The sequence below is a fragment of the Podarcis gaigeae genome (assembly GCF_964106915.1).
Source record: "Podarcis gaigeae genome assembly, chromosome: 4".
Lineage (NCBI taxonomy): Eukaryota > Metazoa > Chordata > Lepidosauria > Squamata > Lacertidae > Podarcis > Podarcis gaigeae.
The window spans coordinates 11,373,704-11,392,845 of NC_139677.1; the positions used below are offsets into that span (position 1 = coordinate 11,373,704).

The 19,142-nt window shown below is 43.2% G+C and overlaps 1 long non-coding RNA gene across 1 annotated transcript in view; it reads left to right on the forward strand.

The window, feature by feature from the left end:
- The window catches only part of LOC310844127, a 249,647-nt gene that overhangs the window by 179,949 nt on the left and 50,556 nt on the right, over nt 1–19,142 (forward strand). The window lies entirely within an intron of this gene.

A 19,142-nucleotide genomic window follows, 5' to 3' on the forward strand; every position in this document is an offset into this window, starting at 1 on the left:
TTACAAAACCAGCACTTAACAGACATGGGCAAAGGCTGAGTCATATGATCCTTCAACATTCTTCTGGTAAAATATTGTTGTGAAAGCAACATCCATGTGGTAAAGTTGCAAATGCTGTTGTTCTTTTCCAGGATGTGTCTTGCTCAGGGCTTTTTTGTCCCCCCAGGGGGAACTCACAGGAACTCAGTTCCAGCACCTCTCAGGTAGGCTCCATTGCCATTCTAAGAGAACGAGGGAGGTGTTCATGGTGAGTTCTGGCACCTCTTTTTCTAGAAAAATAGTACTGCTTATAGGTAAAGTAGGGGTTCTAGTTTATTTATCCAGTTTATTTAATTGCTGTGAGCCTAGAATGTTATGTACTGAAGTTCTCACCCTGGGCCAGCAGGGGGATACTGTAGATACTTATGCAAATAAGGGATTGAAAGTGACGTTCAGTGATTGGATAGTTTTAGAAAGTTGTTACAGTTACACTGTACTGGAGTTCTATATAAGCAGGCTGACTGAACCCTTCAGTTCAGTTCTGTCCTGGCCGGTGAGTAAACAAGAGGTGTTTGAAGAATCGCTGTGTCGTCTGATACGTTCACCCACAGCTTAACATAGAACCCTTGGTTGGTAGTTATTCTAGACTCATTATGCAAAGTACAACATGATGATGCTTTATGCTGTGTGGCCACAGTAAAACAGGGTGGTCCTCTAATACATTTTCCAATATTTGTCAGGATGAGAGCACAGGCCTCAGATAAGCACTGCTAAGTTCAAGCAGTTTCGTAGGACTTGAATTTAGCTTACACACAGGCTACTTTGGGCACCTTAATTTCAGGGACACAGAAAATAGGCTCAAATGTACAACCTGAAAAACCATCTGGGATGCTCATTATTTATATTGCATTGCATCCATCTAAATTTCTGCGCCAGCTCCTTCCAGAAAATTTAGCAATTAATAAATAGTTCCTGGTTTACCGCAGGAGCGTCTCGGGTTCAGCTGCTTTTCCAACAGCAACACTCACCTAATTAACTCACACACCCATTTAAAAATGTTGAGAACATCAAAAGCAGTTCTTGTAGACATATTCAGTTGTGTTTATGCTTTAATGACAACTTCCTATCTTTGGGGCTCAAATCAGAGTGTCAGCAGTGGCAAATCTTGTGAACATTGTTTATATTCAGCATGTTCCAGACCCTCCAAGTGTTCCTATTTTCCTAAATCAGTGTTCCTAAATCAGGGACATCCCTGATTTAGAGAAGCCGTCCTGGTTTCTGATTTGATCCCAGAATGTCCCACTTTTCCTTAGGATGTCCCTGATTTCATTGGAAAAATGCTGGAGGGTATGGAGTTATCTGACCCCCAAGCGGTTTGAAGGCAATCCTGTATAGGGAAGGTTTTTAAAAATGTTTAATGTTTTATTATGTTTTTATATATGTTGGAAGCCACTCAGAGTGGCTGGGGCAACCCAGTAAGATGTGTATAAATAGTAAAATTATCATTATGGAATGGGACGTCCCTATTTTCATAGGAGAAATGTTGGAGGGCATGATGTTCAAACTCCTTTGACTTTCAGAATATCTAAATTATGGTTGTAAAACAAATTTTGATGACCAAACTTAACACCCCTCACTGTAATTAATTCTCAGCCCCTCAAATTTGAATGGCCGGATTATGTGTTCATTAATGCAGCTAATAAATTTCAGAGTTTCACTTTCCAAATTTGAGTCTTGTATTTGAAATTCATTTTAAAACCATTGCAGATCTGTCTAACATTTCATTTTTACTAACTGCAGTTGTTGAAATTGTAGTTCTAGATATCTGGGTCTCATTCACATGAGAGTCTAATGTGGATTTGAAGCTCCCTGTCCCCTGATTTTTTTGGGGGGGGGGGGCATCATCCACATGATATTCACCCCAACCAACTGGCAGCCCACAGTTTTTCCAGTGGTAACCTTGGATGTTCCTGATCAGCAGAGAATCTGAAAAGGGGAAATAAATCTAATGTTACCCGACTGTGGGTGCACTGGAGTCCCTTGTTTGAGCAAGTTCTGGTGACGTTTTTGTGATGTGAGCTCTGCCAGCCATTAGGAAAGCATGCAGGCTCCTGGTATTTTTAGAAAAATATGCTCTTTTACACAGGTACATGAGGCAAGGAAGGGGAAGGGGAGGAAAAGAAAGAGCTTTTCATGCCAGTGACTCCAAATCATGGCCTGATTGGGAGTGACACACTTTTCTTTCTTATTCTTACTATAGTTTTTGTGCAAATCTGGAATATCAGAAACCTTTATTTTTTTTCTTTATTTTTGAAGTTATATGTGCCAGAACAGGTAAAGAAATACTTGTGCACATGTCCACAACAGACTTCAGGTTTCCTGGCTTGGAATAATGCACTCACAATGTATTATACGCGTAATATGATGTACTGTTTTACTGCAGTTTTGTGAAAAACTGCAAACGTTGTATTTCAAAAATTAAAAGATGTTGCCACAGAAACAACTCACAAGCATGCCTATAATGGTACCCACGATTCCTTGCTTAAGTCTGACTCCATAGGTATTAAGACCAACATATGTCATTCTTTCAGAGTTGCTGTCCCAAAATGCCAAAAGGCAACTGCGTTTATATACACAGTATGTAATTTACATGCCATCCATATCATCTCTATTCAAAATGCTCCTCTGTCTGGATATGTTCTAAATTTTTAATCACAGAATTGTAATGTGTAAGAATATCTGCTCAGCGAAATAATACCCATTGATGTGGTAACGTTCAATGGCATGCCACACAATCTAAGTTTTTGTTTGCTTTTATGAACAGAATTCAGAAATATAATGCCTCCCCCGTCCCCCTCTGCCCAATTAATCTCATCTTGACGCTACTTGATCTAGTGACATGCCAGTGAATTAATTTATTTGATATTACAAAGTAAATACGGGAGAAAGCCTAGAGCATCAGGGAGAATAAGTGTCTGTGATTTCGTCTTTGTGCAAAATATGCACAGGGAAGAGAAAAACAAATACGCAGGGAGATTCCAGATGGCCTGTTTATTGAGCATTCTTCTTGATTTGTTTCTGGGGAGATCAGATAATAATGGCTGTTTAATGAACATTTGTCCTGATTTGTTTGTGGGGAGGTTACATGACATTCCGCCAAAGCAAGTGTTATTCCACATTTTCCAATGCCTGTCCCCATCACCTTCCTTACTGCAAGTAGCCCGATCTTCTGGGAAAATGAGGTAGTTATGGAAGATCTCCCAATCAACCTGAATTTGCTGATATGTGATTGAATCACACCTGAAAATAGCAACAGTATGGAAGCTCCCAGAGATTGTGCTCTCCTTGCATTTCAGAAAACAGGTTCACCTCGGAGCAGATGAGTTAAGCAGCTACTTTATTTTTTGAAAAAGACCCCCTTACAATATGGTTACCAAGCACCTTTCCACTGTGTGCAAGAGGTACTGGAGTAGGGAACTCAAACTCTAATTAACTTATGGCAATGCTTGTCTATTTGGTGGGAGAGGAATATACCATATGATGGTGTACACAATCCTTACACATGGTTTGTCCTCCTCCCCTTATTTGTCCACTACCCAAAACCATCCTAATGGTGGATAGATCATGTGAATGAGGCACACAAGTGCAGGTATATACTCATCCAATCAGGTGACTAGGAGAGGATCCACAGCATACCTTTAAAACACTCTTACGCAACTTCAAGAATCATGGCTGCCCCCCAAAGAATTCTGGGAGCTGTGGTTCACAAAGGATGCTGGGAATAAGCAGCTGTATGAGGCCTCCTAACAACACTCTGCACCCTTAGACTTCTGCGTCCAGGGCAGCTGTCTACCAGCTCCATCTAGTATTCCGGCTGAGACCCTACCTGCCTGCAGACTGTCTCTCCAGAGTGGGGCATGCTCTGGTTATCTATCACTTGGACTACTGCAATGCGCTCTGTGTGGGGCTACCTTTGAAGGTGACTTGGAAGCTACAACTAATCCAGAATGCGGCAGCTAGACTAGTGACTGGGAGTGGCCGCTGGGACCATATAACACCAGTCCTAAAGGATCTTCATTGGCTCCCAGTGCACTTCCGAGCACAATTCAAAGTGTTGGTGAGGACCTTTAAAGCCCAGTATACCTGAAGGAGCGTCTCCACTCCCATCACTCAGCCTGGACACTGAGGTACTCCTTCGAGGGTCTTCTGCTGGTTCCCTCAAGTGAGGTTAGAGGGAGCCAGGCAAAGGGCCTTCTCGGTAGTGGGGCCTTCCCTGTGGAAAACCCTCTTGTCAGATGTCAAGGAGATAAAGAACTGCACAACTTTTAGAAGACAACTGAAGGCAGCCCTCTATCAGGAAGCTTTTGATGTTTGATGCTTTGATGTTTTGATATATGTTTTAAGCTGCCCAGAGTGGCTGTGGAAACCCAGCCAGATGGGCAGGGTATAAATAATAAAATTAGTAGTAGTAGTAGACTACAGCTACTAGGCTCCTTTGAGGGCAGCCATAACTGGTATAAAGGTAAAGGTACCCCTGCCCGTACGGGCCAGTCTTGACAGACTCTAGGGTTGTGCGCTCATGTCACTCTATAGGCCGGGAGCCAGCGCTGTCCACAGACACTTCCGGGTCACGTGGCGAGCCAGCGCAGCACACGGAACGCTGTTTACCTTCCCACTGTTAAGTGGTCCCTATTTATCTACTTGCACCCGGGGGTGCTTTCGAACTGCTAGGTTGGCAGGCGCTGGGACCGAACGACAGGAGCGCACCCCGCCACGGGGATTCGAACCACCGACCATGCGATCGGCAAGTCCTAGGCACTGAGGTTTTATCCACAGCGCCACCCGCGTCCCTTATAACTGGTATAAGAGGGCTTTAAACAAATGGTATGGCTGTGAACCTCTTCTACTTGTGGGGAGGATAGCATAATGGCTTTTTCAACAATGGCACTCCACCACATGGGATGTCAACAGTATGTGAACCATCCCTCAGATACAGTAATACTTTTTCATTTCTCATCTATTTGCTCTTTATGAATTTCGCTCTCTTCTTAACATGGGACCCTGGTGCTCCTATAATTAAAAGCAGATGGGGCGTACATACGGTACTTTCTCAATTGTCTGTCTCACAAGGAGATATCCTGCAAAATATGGCACAGCTGCCAAGCTTAGGGCTTTCCTTGTGGAGAATATTTTTTTTTGCAGACTCAAGAACTGGAAAGATAGAAAAAGGCAACATCGGGGTCGCTTTCTGTCAGAAGCACTGCTCCCTTGACAAATGATTATGTTCCAAAGAGATTCATAAATGGTGACTTTCCCTCCCCTCGGATGAAATGCCGAAGCCAAAATCTACTTTCATTGCCTAGGGATATGCAGGCAGAGTGACAGAGCACACATCGTTCCCCAAATAGAAGCGAACACTGAAGAACTCGTCTCTAGTGGAGAATCCCCCTTTTCTCAAGGAAAGGATTGTAAAGGTTTCAGCATTAATGGTTTTTAGCCCTTAAGAAAATATCTCTGTGTTTAATGCGGCTTACTCCCATGTAAGTGGGTACAGGATTGCAGCCTTGGCAGTGGAGGGTTCCAGTGCCTTTTAACAGCTGTCTGGCAGGAGAAAACTTAACAGGTTAAGCCTTTTCTAGTATGCAGATACAATTATGGGAAAACCTTCAGCTTTTTCGCATTCTGTCTGTAAGGTGTTTTATTACGTGTGTGACCACTGAACTATTTTTGGGTCCTCTACACTGCCTGCAATAGAGGGCAGAAATCTGCACACATCACAGACAGATGCTAACCTCTTTTCTCTTTTGTGAGCAGGTTGGAAGCCACAGTGTACTGGGCCCAGAAAGTCCCGTTGGCACCCCTGGGAGCAGCAGACAGTGGAAAAGTTGGCAAGTCTATCTCTTGCACAACCAGTTGAACAAGCTGTGGTGCCCTCAAAGAAAAGGGAAAGGGCCTTGCCTCAAGTTTTATCAATGATCTGTAGTAGTGATGACGGGGGTTTGATTTAGGAACATCGTAGAGGTAGCATTTGAGGGCTGTCAGTTTCAAATGCCCTTTCTAGAGCTGGAGTTTTAACTCTGGCAGACACTATACCAAGTGCAGCCTCAGCCAATAGCTAATGTAATTGCTGTGTATTTAAAGATGCCATTTAATTCACTGTTCTCCAGTACAAACATACTTTGGCTCGGTTCTGTCATCTTCATCAGAACTGTCTGTGTATCACTCAAGCAAGGCAAATACTAATAATAATAATGCTATTTAGAAGCGGGGGAAAGCAGAGCAGAAACATCTGCCTTGGTTATGAAAAGAGTTGCCAAACCCATGTATTCAGCTTTTAATAGCTGGGTGTTTCGGGCCCTTGAGAACAATATCAAGTGTATCATTAGAGCTACAAAGGCTGGTTTTGTTATGAGGGCTTCATCTGAGTTGCCTAAACGGTTAACGAAAGAACAAGAAAATTCCACGCACGTTAAGAAATCTTGGCAGGTTAGCAGAGACGGAAACTGGGCCAAAGTAGCTGGCTTGCAGTGGACCCGTAATGCAGAGTTGTATCTAACGTGGTGCTACGTGAACGTTCTGTTAGCACTAATGATTCTGCTTGCACATTGAAATGTTCTCCCCCTTGCCTTTCCAGGCACGTCCCCTAAATCTGTGCCAGGGGTTCCCCCAATCCTCTGGTGCAGATTTGGGGGGGAGTGCAGTGCACACAGGAAGAAGATGGGGTGAAAGTGCCATGTGCAAGCAGGGAAATCCTCACGCGGATCATAGAGTTGGGAGGGACCCAAGGGTCATCTAGTCCAACCTCTCTTCGCCCAACGTGGGGCTCGAACCCTTGACCCTAAGATTAAGAGCCTCATGCTCTACCGAATCAGTCAAGATGGGATGTGTATGCTGAACACTGCCCCATTTCCATGAATCATGAGGTTCTAGGTACAGGCAATAGCAGCTGTGTGTGCTGGCCCTGGGGGGAAGGTTACCGTTGGCGTAGTCAAAGTCCGGTCCTGGGTCACTAGCCTGGAAACAGTTCACAAGGAGCGAGGCGAGGTCCGAAGCCGGAAGCCGGGCAGGGACAGGAACACTGGAGGGTCAGGTCTGGGTCCGGGCAGGAACAGGTACTCAACAACGACGTTGCTCCCACAACCTGGGACCGGGCTGACTGGCCTTTATCTTCTCTGAGGCCAGGGGCAGTCCCGGCCCCCAGGAGACCCGCCTCTCCTGGCCTTAAGGTGAGCACTCCTCCTGGGAGAAACCAGTTCCCTTCGCCTCTCTGCCCTGAGCCTCTGCAGTTCAGGAGAGGCCGAAGGGTTACTGGGCCCAGGAGGAGACTCACCTGTAGGCACTGAGTCCTCAACCACCTCTGGAGCCAGAGTGGACTCACCTGGTGCGTGCTCTTGAGGATCCGGCACAGGTGCAGGCGCTTCAGAATCAAGGCCCTGCCCCAGTTCAGCCGGCCCTGGAGGCGGGGACTCCTGTGCAGGCTGGGATTCCTCCGGTTCAGCCTCTGAATTGGATTCCCAGGCCATCACACTGTGTTTGAACCATCACAAGGCTCCTTGGAGTCGAAACCCATTTATGGATAAAGTTTGGAGCCCTCACGGCTGTCTCTAAAACCAGAGGCTCCTTGTACCTCTTTGCTGCATTCTTCTGGGCTGGCTGTTTAACCCCACTTGCACTCGGCGTTCATTTCTCCTGGAACTCAGCACTGGGAAATGCTGACCTTGGATGCTGAGATGGCGCTTGGTGTTTGCCAGATACTGATGAGCTGGTATATTTTAAATTGCACAGTCTAACTATTTAAACTGTCACCTCCAGTAGTAAAGAACAGCCGGTCGAGCAGGCAGCAATATTAAGGTACACACATAACACACACACACAGCTCTGACTGGAACAAGACAGAGACTTGCTTCTTATCATATCAGGACCAACATTACCTCTTTTTGTTCCTTATTCTTTGGCAATGACTTGGACTCTAGCTTTGCGGAAGGGAGTGACTCTCGGGGGCAGAGGGAAGAAACATGGGTTTTGCTACAGCTTATGAGATTTTTTCACTTGCGGTATTGGCATCAGGGGTGGGGAACTTTTTTCCAGCCTCTGGGTCATATTCCCCTCTGGGGAGGGCAGGCAAAAACAAGCCAGGGCAAGGTAGGTTTGTAATGTTTACCTTTGTGAAGTAAGCTACTAGGCTCTGAGGTTCCCTACCCGATCTACACGAACATCACTATTTAGAGCTTATCGTTGTCATATATATATATACTATTACATCAGAAAATTTCAGACAAAGTTTCAAGGGTAATTCATCTGAATGGCGTTTATGGCTGCCAAATGCAATGTTGTAACTTTATGTTCATAACTGAGCTAATAAAGATTGGTAGCCTCCCTGTGTTATTACAACTAACCTAATTTTCAGCAATATGTGCATAGACGTGACATTTGTTCTAAAGGTTGTTTGCTGCAACTTGAGGGGCCTCGGATTGTATTACCCAATAAATTGATTATATTTTTTGAAATCCTCCATCTTTTATGACCCTCATCCAAATACATTCAATTGCCAATAGCATTTCCACCTCTCCTTTTCTAGCTAAACAAGAAACGTTGGTCTTAGCTGGCAGCTGTGTCTTCTAATGCCGTGCATCTTTTGCCACACACAAAAGCTGATCAACTAATCCTATTGCCTCCCCCCCCCCCGTTTTAATTTGACAATCGCAAACATCCTTTGGCAGCTGCCTCCTGTTCAGGACAGGCAGGGTGTCTTTTCTTACGCAGACAGTTTTGACACCACATTGTGTTTGACAGCGCTAAGTAGATCATCCGTTCGGAAGGTGTTTTGTTTTCTGCTGCCATCACAGAATCAGAAAAGAAAACAAGACAAGTATCTGATCCAATTTATTGGCTTGTCAGGAAAACCACTGATCTCTCACCCAAAAACCTTAAGATGAAAAAAAAATGAACCTGACTTGCTTGCATTCATGTCACACCAACATGTTCTGCCTAAAATTACTTGTTGGGCAGACTGTGGGGGAAACCACTACAAATATTTGGCAATGGCTACTAAACCTTTAAAAAAAAAAAAAATGCTGTTTGATCAGACCAAGATCCACCAAACCTGTCAACCTCTTACCAGCAATGAGCCGTAAAATGCCTTTGCAAAGTGAGCATGTGAGAAAGCATGGCAGTGGCTGATGTAGGTGCCTTCCTCTCACTGATGTGATGTAATAGCTGCCACATCTAAAAGAGCAGAAAAAGAGACAAAACCACATTCTGGCTTTGTCTGTCTCTCTGACATAGGCGCCAACTCCTAGGGGCCAAGTTCCCTTTGACCCCCACATAAAATATTTGAGCCCCCACCAGTTGATGGGCATTGCCATTCAAATGGTGTGCATGTGCTACATCATGTAATTGATTATGCGGGGTTGGGGTTTACCTGCCCCCCCCCAATATTTTATGCAAGTTGGCAACCCTGTTCTCTGATATGGCAGCTGTTGTGCCACACCCCCACTGCAGCCATTTTGTGTTATGCCACGCCCCATGACTGCCATTTTGCGTTACGCCACATCCTCATGGCAGCTCACGGATTGACTACTTGAATTCTTCAGTGGCTCTTGAAAACAGCAACACAAGTTTTTCTTTGAATGAAATCTGCACCATGGCAGTTGCATTTTTTGCTTCTTCCATAGATATGCAAGTTCCTTGTGTTGCATAAGAGCAACCTTTCCCAGACTGGTACCCTACAGGCATTAGGTAAAAGGTAAAGGTACCCCTGCCCATACGGGCCAGTCTTGCCAGACTCTGGGGTTGTGCACCCATCTCACTCAAGAGGCATGGGGCCAGCGCTGTCCGAAGACACTTCCAGGTCACGTGGCCAGCGTGACATCGCTGCTCTGGCGAGCCAGAGCTGCACACGGAAACACCGTTTACCTTCCCGCTAGAAAGCGGTCCCTATTTATCTACTTGCACCCGAGGGTGCTTTCGAACTGCTAGGTTGGCAGGCGCTGGGACTGAGCAACGGGAGCGCACCCCGCCGCGGGGATTCGAACCGCCGACCTTTCGATCGGCAAGCCCTAGGCGCTGAGGCATTTACCCACAGCGCCACCCGCGTCCCACCCTACAGGCATTACTGGATCCCAATTCCCATAAGTCTCAGGGTTTCGGGGTCTTACCCAGTTTCAGTTCAGCCAGCTTCAGCTGAGCCAAGATGGAGGATGGACACTGGCATTATCTCAAGCTGAGCTAAGATGGTGGACTTTCAACCAGCTGAGACCAAGGTCATCTGGAGATCCACCTATTCCAAAGTCCACTTGTTTCAGGAGATCTTTGGTTTGGATTGCTCCGTCTCCAGATTCACCACCACCACCAATATGCAGAAGAGAAGAGCCAACATTTGCCTAATTTCAGGAGCCTAGGTATGATGTCTGAGAGTATTGGGCAGCAACTAATAGGGGACCCAAATAACCCCCAGCTCAGTTCTCACCTATCTCAGTCCAATTATTTCCCCTGAAAGCAGGTATCAGAATGAAATTTGGTATGTATGTTTGTGGCATGATTTTCCAGCTGAAATTTGAACACCTGCTCTAGCCTTATTCTGATTTCCAGGAGGATGCAAAATAACTTGCATTGCGGTATCCAGTAGGAGGGATTTCCGCCTCAGTGTGTTACTGCTTATTTATTGTGTTTGAATTTGGCTCTCTGCTCAAGGACGCGTCCAAGGAGCTGCTCCTTTTCCGCCCCTCCCTTCCTGGTCCTATCATTAGGCAGAGAGACAGGTGACTACCTCAAGTAGCTGCTTAATTTATTGTTCCATTTTTTACTGCCAGGGAAGGGAGAGGTGTTGGATTTTCTGACCCAGGCGCCGAAATAACTTGAGTGCGCCTTGGGCACTACTGCGCACCTTGACTTGGGTAGGTGGAGGACATCATTTGAGGATATCTCTTAGGCAGCAAAATCCTCCACGTTGGCTCTGCTCCCTCCCCATCTTGCAAGGTTTTAGTGGCCAGGGCTGGGCAATATCTGATTTTCAGCATCATCATATATTACCAGCTAAACATCACGAAATACTGATATATCACAATGTCTGAAATCCATAAAGGATGGGACAATGTAGAGGCATTGGCTGGCTTCATGATTTTCCCCACATTGTGATTTTTGCATGGCACACACACATACGCATCATGATTCACAATATATGGTCAGGTCAAAAATTATGAAAATTATCATCATATGGGCTTAAAACCAGTTTTGGACAATAGATCAGCCAGCCCTAAAAAACATCATGATTTGTGAGACATTGCCAGGTCAATAACTATGAAACTGATATGGACTTCAAGCTCATTTTGGACAATATATTGATATATCGCCCAGCCCTATTAGTGACTGGTTAAAGAAAACACAAGAACTACCAACAGTGGAAGATTGGCAGATGAAGATGATGGACTTTTCGGAGCTAGCTGACCTGGCTGGAAGAATCCGCAACCAGAAAGAAGAGGAGCTTCAAGAGGACTGGAGGAAATTCAAGGACTATTTGAACAAATATTGTAATATAAATAATTAGAAATTACTTGAAACAAATTAAGTTATAATTAAATAAATGGGATTCAGAATGGCAAGAAAAGTGAATAAGATGACTATAATTGGAAATTGTTTCAGTTTAATAATGATATTGGAAAGCTGTTACTTTTAAATTACAAGGAAACTCAGAAGGGAGGGATTTGAGGAAGTCAATCAAGATGTTTAAGAAGTTGGATTTGTGAAGAATTAAGTTTGTTATTATTGTCTATTTGTTTATTGTTCCCCCCCTTTCCCCCTCCCTTTTTTATTTTTTTATTTTCTTCTCTCTCTTCTTCTCTTTTTCCTTTTTTGTTTTTGTGTATTAATCTGCTTTATGGTTTGTGTTACTATGGTGGAAAAATCTAATAAAAATTTATTTTTTAAAAAAATAGTGACTGATTAAAGGTTCCCCAGCAAGCTTGATGACCGAGTGGGGATGTGAACCTAGGTCCTTCCAGTCCAGTTCTTAATACATGAAGAAGCTCATATTGTTGCTGCCATCAGACTGGAGGCAGTGTAATAAGAGTATTCCAATGAAACTGTTAGACCCAGAAACTGAGATATGCAAGCTAGGAGCTAAATGGCACCTTAAACTGCGGTTATGGACGCAACAACAGAATGTCTGGACGCACATTTTTATAACAAGGATATAAAGCTGAAAATGAATGAACTGCAGCTAAAATATTATGTTCATTTTCCACATGGTCTTGTCCTTCTCCTGCCCACTCCCCTAATATTCTTAAGAGGGTCTCTTCTCCAGTCTTCAGAGAGCAGGGAGGCAGAAAAGGGTCCTCTTTTCCTTCAAGGAACAGAGGACCATTTTCTGCCTCCCTGCAGTTTTAATCTGAAATCTTAGGCGCAGTACTGAGCTCAGAAACTACTCATGCTAATGAAATTCCCTGTCGCAAAATGCGCCTTGAACAATGGGAGTTTCGAACACTGGTTAGAGCAGAAGGTAGGAAAACTAGCAGAAGGTAGAGCCAGAATCCAAGACAGGCAGTGTCTCACTTCTAACTCTAGTTTTGTCCCCCTCCTCCTTCCTGCTGAGTTCCACCACTATGGTGTAATGGTTAAGAGCGGTGGACTCGTAATCTGGGGAACCGGGTTCGCTTCCCCGCTCCTCCACATGCAGCTGCTGGGTGATCTTGGGCTTGTCACACTTCTCTGAAGTCTCTCAGCCTCACTCACCTCACAGAGTGTTTGTTGTGGGGGAGAAGGGGAAAGGAGATTGTTAGCCGCTTTGAGACACCTTCAGGTGGTGATAAAGAGGGATATCAAATCCAAAGTCTTCTATGAGAGCAATACTGAGACAGAGGATGCTGCTGTTGAAAAGCAGTGCCACCTCCCTAGACAAGTTGTTAAGAGGATAGGCAGGCAAGTTGGGGGGCAGACTTAGTGGTGCAGAGCCCCATTAGTCTCCACTGAATGCTCCCCATGAATAGTGAAACTGGATCTACTTGGCATAAGCTGGTCTTCACAGGCCATAGCCTGAAAAGATAACCACTGCTATTTAATAGTAATAATAGGTTTCAGTGAATGAAATGATTTTCGGGCTGTGACTATTGAAAATCATTTCCTCCCTCCGTTGATATATTTATCTTGCTCTGAATGACAAGGCACACAGGATGGGCAATGTCAAAATCCAATTATGATTATCTAACATGATTGTTACGGTTCACACCACGGAGCTCGAAAGGCGGTAGCGCCACCGGTGGAAAAGATTTAACTACCTGAGGCTGCAGCCGTGCAAAGGCTAACGCCACAAGCTTTGCTCACCCCAGAATGATTTGCAGTGGTTTATGCACGCCATGTAGGTCGATAAAAAGAGGGGCATGTTGTTTCTTTTAGGAAGACCATGCAACTAAACTTTCTATTCCCTTTCTCACCAATTGCCAGAAGAGAAGGCTAAATGCCATGTGAATGCAGACCGAGATGGAGAAAGAAGCATTTCAATGTTTGAATGAGTTTGTGTCTGTATTTCTAGCTATCAATTTCTTCATAATTTAGATTCAATAAGTCATTGTAGTTCAAGGGCACAGTCCAGCCAGGCAAAACCACTCAAGGCAGGAACAAGGGAGGGCCTCCATCCCTGGGCTTGAGCGTCTCTGTCTCCGCTACGTAGAGTTATCAACTGGTACGGTATCTCCTCCTGTCATTGGCCCTTTCCAATTTTGTTGGTGTCCGTCTGTCTCAAGAAACATTGGAGTGTGCCTCCAGAGGTGAAGTCAAACTGCTGCGTTAGCAGCACCAAAGTGACTTCCCTGGGATGCAAGCCCGGGCAGTGTGTATGGAGGTCCTGGGATGCCCCGAAGACAAGACCTCACTGATGTGGTCCAAAGGAAAACAGAGCAATAGGATTAAGGCTTTCTGGGAGATGATCTATAATGAAATAAAAAAGGTGTTTAAATACACCTTCCTGAAGAAACCAGAGGCCTTTCTCCTAGGCATAGTTGATCAAACGGTGTCAAAGAAGGATAGAACTTTTTTTATGTATGCCACAGCAGCAGCAAGAATTCTCATCGTGAAGCATTGGAAGACACAAGACCTACCCACACTGGAAGAATGGCAGACGCAATTGATGGACTATATGGAACTGGCGGAGATGACTGGCAGAATCCGAGACCAGGGGGAAGAGTTGGTGGAAGAAGATTGGAGGAAATTTAAAATTTATTTACAGAAGCATTGTAAAATTTTTGAATGTTGATGGTATTGATTTGAATTGAAGGGGTTCTAGTAATAAGGTTAAGATTGGACTTATAATAGATAAATTAAATAATTAAATTTAATTAATTTGCTGAATCAAATTTTAAAAGGGATACAAAAAAGGGAGGTGTGAGGAAGTCAGGAAAATAAGTTAATCAAAGATGAGAAATTAAAAAAGAGGGATTTTTGTTTTTCCTTTTCTTTTTTTTCTTGTATGTGCCTTTTTTATTTCTATCTCTTTCTTTTTTATGCTTTAATGTTTGTATTTTTGTATTCTGTGATTTCGTATTTTTGTCTTTTTCTAAATCTTTTATTTCTAAAATCTAATAAAATATTATTTTAAAAAAACAAAGGAAAACAGAGCAATAAGTTGGGTACCAACTTGACTACAGGAGTTGCTGGAAGGAGGCATACAACATGCCATCTTAGGGACTCCAGTGTGGATTTGTGTAGGGTCTACGCCTTAGCCTTTTTGTCTCCCAAAAATATCCTGCAAGGTTATCAGAGGTTTAGGATCACTTTTCCTTCTCCTAGGTGGGCTACCTTCCCAAGGTTGATGAGCCTCTTCTGCCTTTCACTTCCCACTACAACATATGTGGGAAATTGCCTTCTTGAACACTGGAACAACTGTTGGTCTTAGCCGCTCAATCTGCTGGAGCCTGTCATGCAGAGAAAAAGGACTTCCGGTTTTCTGCAATATTTTCCCAGTCTTCAGAACCAAATAGATGAATTCATTTCCCTTCATTTTGGTATGTTTTCTGAGTTGGAAACTGTGTTGCAAAATTTGAACAAGTGTGGAAGACAAATGAAAACTCTGTTGCAACCCAGGAACTGCAAATCAGGTTCATTTCACATAATTTCTTTTGGACCATCCGAAATCCACAAGCATCCTTCTAAGGTTGTATAGTTTGTTCCAATTACACACTGTGAAGTTTTTTTGGGGGGTGGCATTCAGGAGAAGAGTGGTTAACTGAATTATTCATTAACTGATAATTAATAAGAACTATTAAATATTGGTAAAAATTAGCCATTACTTAATTAATCGTTAGTGAACATGCTCAGAACATCCAGGATCCTAGTAGTTAGCAAAAAAGGACAGATTGCCAATTATTCTTAATTAGCAATATTATAATAATTTAAAATGTCTTAAAAAACATTAAATGTTTTACTTTTAAAAAATGTTTTTATGCAATATTTGTTTCCCAGATCCTGTCTTAGAAGAAGCATCTCTCCTGTGTGAGAGAAGGGGAGGGGGGAACTCTTCCAAATCATGTTGCCTGATTATTTGGCGTCACAATTTTAGTTTTACCAAACTAATTTAAGCACAAAAATCCTTTCCATGTAAAGAGATATGCTAGAAACGGCCTGTGTTTTGGCTTTGGAACAGAGTTTGCAAGTTAAGACTTTGATTTCCCAGCTGACACCTTACAAGTGCTCCACCTTGACAAAACAGGTTTCAGGAACATCATTGCTACACCATGTCTTTCTACTTGCGTAACTGGCTAAACAGCACCAGCATAGGCCCGTGTGCCTGTAAAAAAACATTAAATATTACTTTTGAGGACGCATATGTTAAAGCTTCTACAAACAAATTTAGACTTGTGGCTGCTGGTAGCTTCTACGGTTGACCTCAATAACCCAAAGCGTGAAAATCAAAGCAGAGCCCAACCCAATGCACCTCAATTACATTTCCAGGAGCCTTGTTTATTCTTCTCCACCTTCTACTCTCCTCCATCCGATTACTACTGGGCAAGGGGGAAAAGAGTGGGGATGAATCTGCCTGCACATCCCTGTTGCTGTTGCTTCTCCACCCACCCATGTGCTGGGTGCTGAATGCCTGCAGCAGGGAACCTGCTGGACACCAGTAGACAGTCTGCACCATTTAGAACCTTGATTTTCCAGAGTTGTAGATCATGCATGCAAAACGAATGCAAGAAGAGGCTTCGTGCTGCAGAAGTTCAACCGCCAACAGGCAGAAGTCTTACAAAATGGTGGGGGATAAGGGGCCAACTCTCCCACTCGCCCAATGGACATTTCGAGGACGGGAGAATGAATTAATAGCACTTAGGTGGTTCCAGGTACTGTGATCCACAAGGTTGCGGCATGTCAACTAAGCCCTCACCCTCACCCTCTCCCTGCAGCCTCAGTCATCAAAATGCATGATGTCAAGGGATAACCTTGGCAAGGTCAGCCCTACCATTAGGCAACTGGTTCAGGCAGCTGATTTTGGTCATCATGAAAGAGCAGCAAAATCGTTCAATTGATTATTATTCTTATTTCCAGAGGGGAGGAGTGCTTGAGGGGATTTTCTGGCCCAGGTGCCAAAATAACTTGAGCGTCTTTGGGTACTGTGGTTCAGAAAAGGCCAACTAAAATTATCTACTTGCATAAGAGGTTACTATCCTGTCACTAGCTTTTGTGTGACTTCTATATGGAAAATGGAGAGAGGGGCACCATTTTGCCCTTGGGCCAGCCCTGTGCTTGAAAGGCCAACGCAGCTCAGAAATTCCAACACTGATACATCAAACCTATGCAGCCAGATTCCTTGAAGATTTGATTTCCATGCACAACAATGTAACAGTCAAAACCAGTCTCCCACTGAGCAGCTAGGAAACTAAAATGCTACCCGTGGATCCTTTTGCAAGACATTAGACTTTTTAATGTTACAATTTTATTGTTAGACGATGCTGTCTCCGCATTAAAGTTGATTTATGCTCTCTTCGAATATTCTAATTTTATGAAGTATTGATAATATATCCATTTATCATGTTCTGTTTTATTTCTTGTATTAGATTTCCTTGAGGCTCTCAAGTATGGCACAGATACACAGGGATCCTGTTCTAGTAGCTTAGAGATTGACCGTTCATCAGTTATATCTGCCTTCTGCCTAGTACTGCTGAAAAGCTTGGGTCCAATATTTTCTTTTTACTTGCAATCTAATTATTTACTTTTGTTTTAGGACCACTTAGGTAGATGGCTTAAAGGAATGGAAAATCTAATAAAAATGCTAGCATAGAAGCAGAATCCTGCACACAATTGTTTGGATCCAAAACAACACATTATTACTGGGTGACGTCCACAAGGCAGATGATGTAGGCTAGCAAGCACAGTATTCAAGGGATCTGTTCAGAACCAAGATAGGGATGAAACGCCATACTGAATACACAGACTAAATGTTAAGGATGTTATTGTTGTGAAAGCATCAATGCAAAAAACCCAAACCAACCACCAGCCCCTCCAAGACACATCCTCCCTAAAACGCAGAACTGTCACATCTTATTTTAGTTTACCTTCTCCTAACTGGAAACAGTCGCCATCCAGGGTTTTGCATTTCCATCTCCAAGAGAAAGTCCTTCTCTGACAGTCTCAATGGTAATTTACCTTCAGAGTGGGGCTGTCACCCAATTAAAGAAATAATGAATTAGTTGGTCGTGACTTTTAATCGAATTAAATGTGAACACATTTGCATATGAATAAAACAAGACCTTGAATTGAAGAAAGCATATTTTAGATAATACATATTTGGCAGCAGGCTTAGAAGTATCCACTCCTGAGTGCAAGAAGGTAGAAGCACTCAGTGACGACTGTGCCTGACATTTCAAGTTTTTATTAGAACTGTCCCCAAAATTTCTTTTTTGACTATTTGTTAAGGTGAGTGGACGAACTCCCCCTGCAAAATCATGAGGGGAGGGAAATAAATGTCTTTAAATTTTTCAGGAGGGGGTTTTCCATTCCTGTTTCATTGCTTTTTTCACAGGGTCACGCATGCCATATTGCAGAATGCCGCTCCCAAGCCATTCCACGTTTGGCAGTAGGAAGTGGCATACGGCTTTTCTCATAGCTTCCTGTTACCCACACTTCACAGTGACAACACCCTAAAAAATACAGAAATTTATCCTGTTCCCCAAACAGCAGAAACTTGGCTGCTTTCATAGGAGAATATATTCCACAACTGGGAAGGGGAGATTTCAACCCAGCCTTCGGTTTCATAAGAATTTAGAAGTTTTGATGACCAGCAGAATATAAATTTAGGGGTATCTGTAAACACACCCCAGCCAACTAAATGCATAAACCATTGTTTAATTTTTATAACTGTAAAGTTTGCAACACTATAAAAACAGATACAGATCACAATTCAGTCCTGATAAGAGAAATAGGTTTTCAGTAACAACGATCACTAAGGAATCTTAAAGTCATGGAGTTATAAGGGACCTTAGAGGTCATCCAGCCAACTCCCCGCTCAGTGGAGAATGCAACATAATTATTTGAATAGGACCACTGTGATGTCCCAAGGCAGCAATCACCATGTGAGTATCATGATGTAAAATACCAAACCAGTAATTCAGCTTAACACATTGCAACTTACTGATTGTAATTGGCACAACTCTATCAGAAAGGAAGTCCTATAAGCAAGAAATCCATTGAGTTCTCTGTAGATGCCTGTGCAATATTTACAGGTGCATCTGTTAGAAGGCAACAAATAGGTCATTTGCTGGATTGGTTGATGCACTATGAAGCTTGAAAGGGGGGTTTAAAATTTTATTTTCTGGAATACATGTTAAAATATTAAAATCAAATGTCAATAATCCCTTGATTTACAAATCAGTAGAAAATCAGTTATCGAGATTTTATTTTGACATTTTTCATTGAAGAAAACAGCTTAACAGTAATATGTGGTTTCATTGTGCATTTTTTTTAATTGCTGTAAACTAACGTGTACCATTTAATTTTTTTGTTGAAAAAGCATTCTTGGAGACTTTATAAAAATGTGAAACCTCATGGGCAGGGGGAGGATGAGAGGAGACAAGAACTCGTAGTCTGCAGGACCCTATATAGTGACTCTCATTTGCAAAACACACACATATATTGCTAAATGGGTGGAATGCTACCAGAGGCCTCCAAAAGGACTTGGGCCAAAA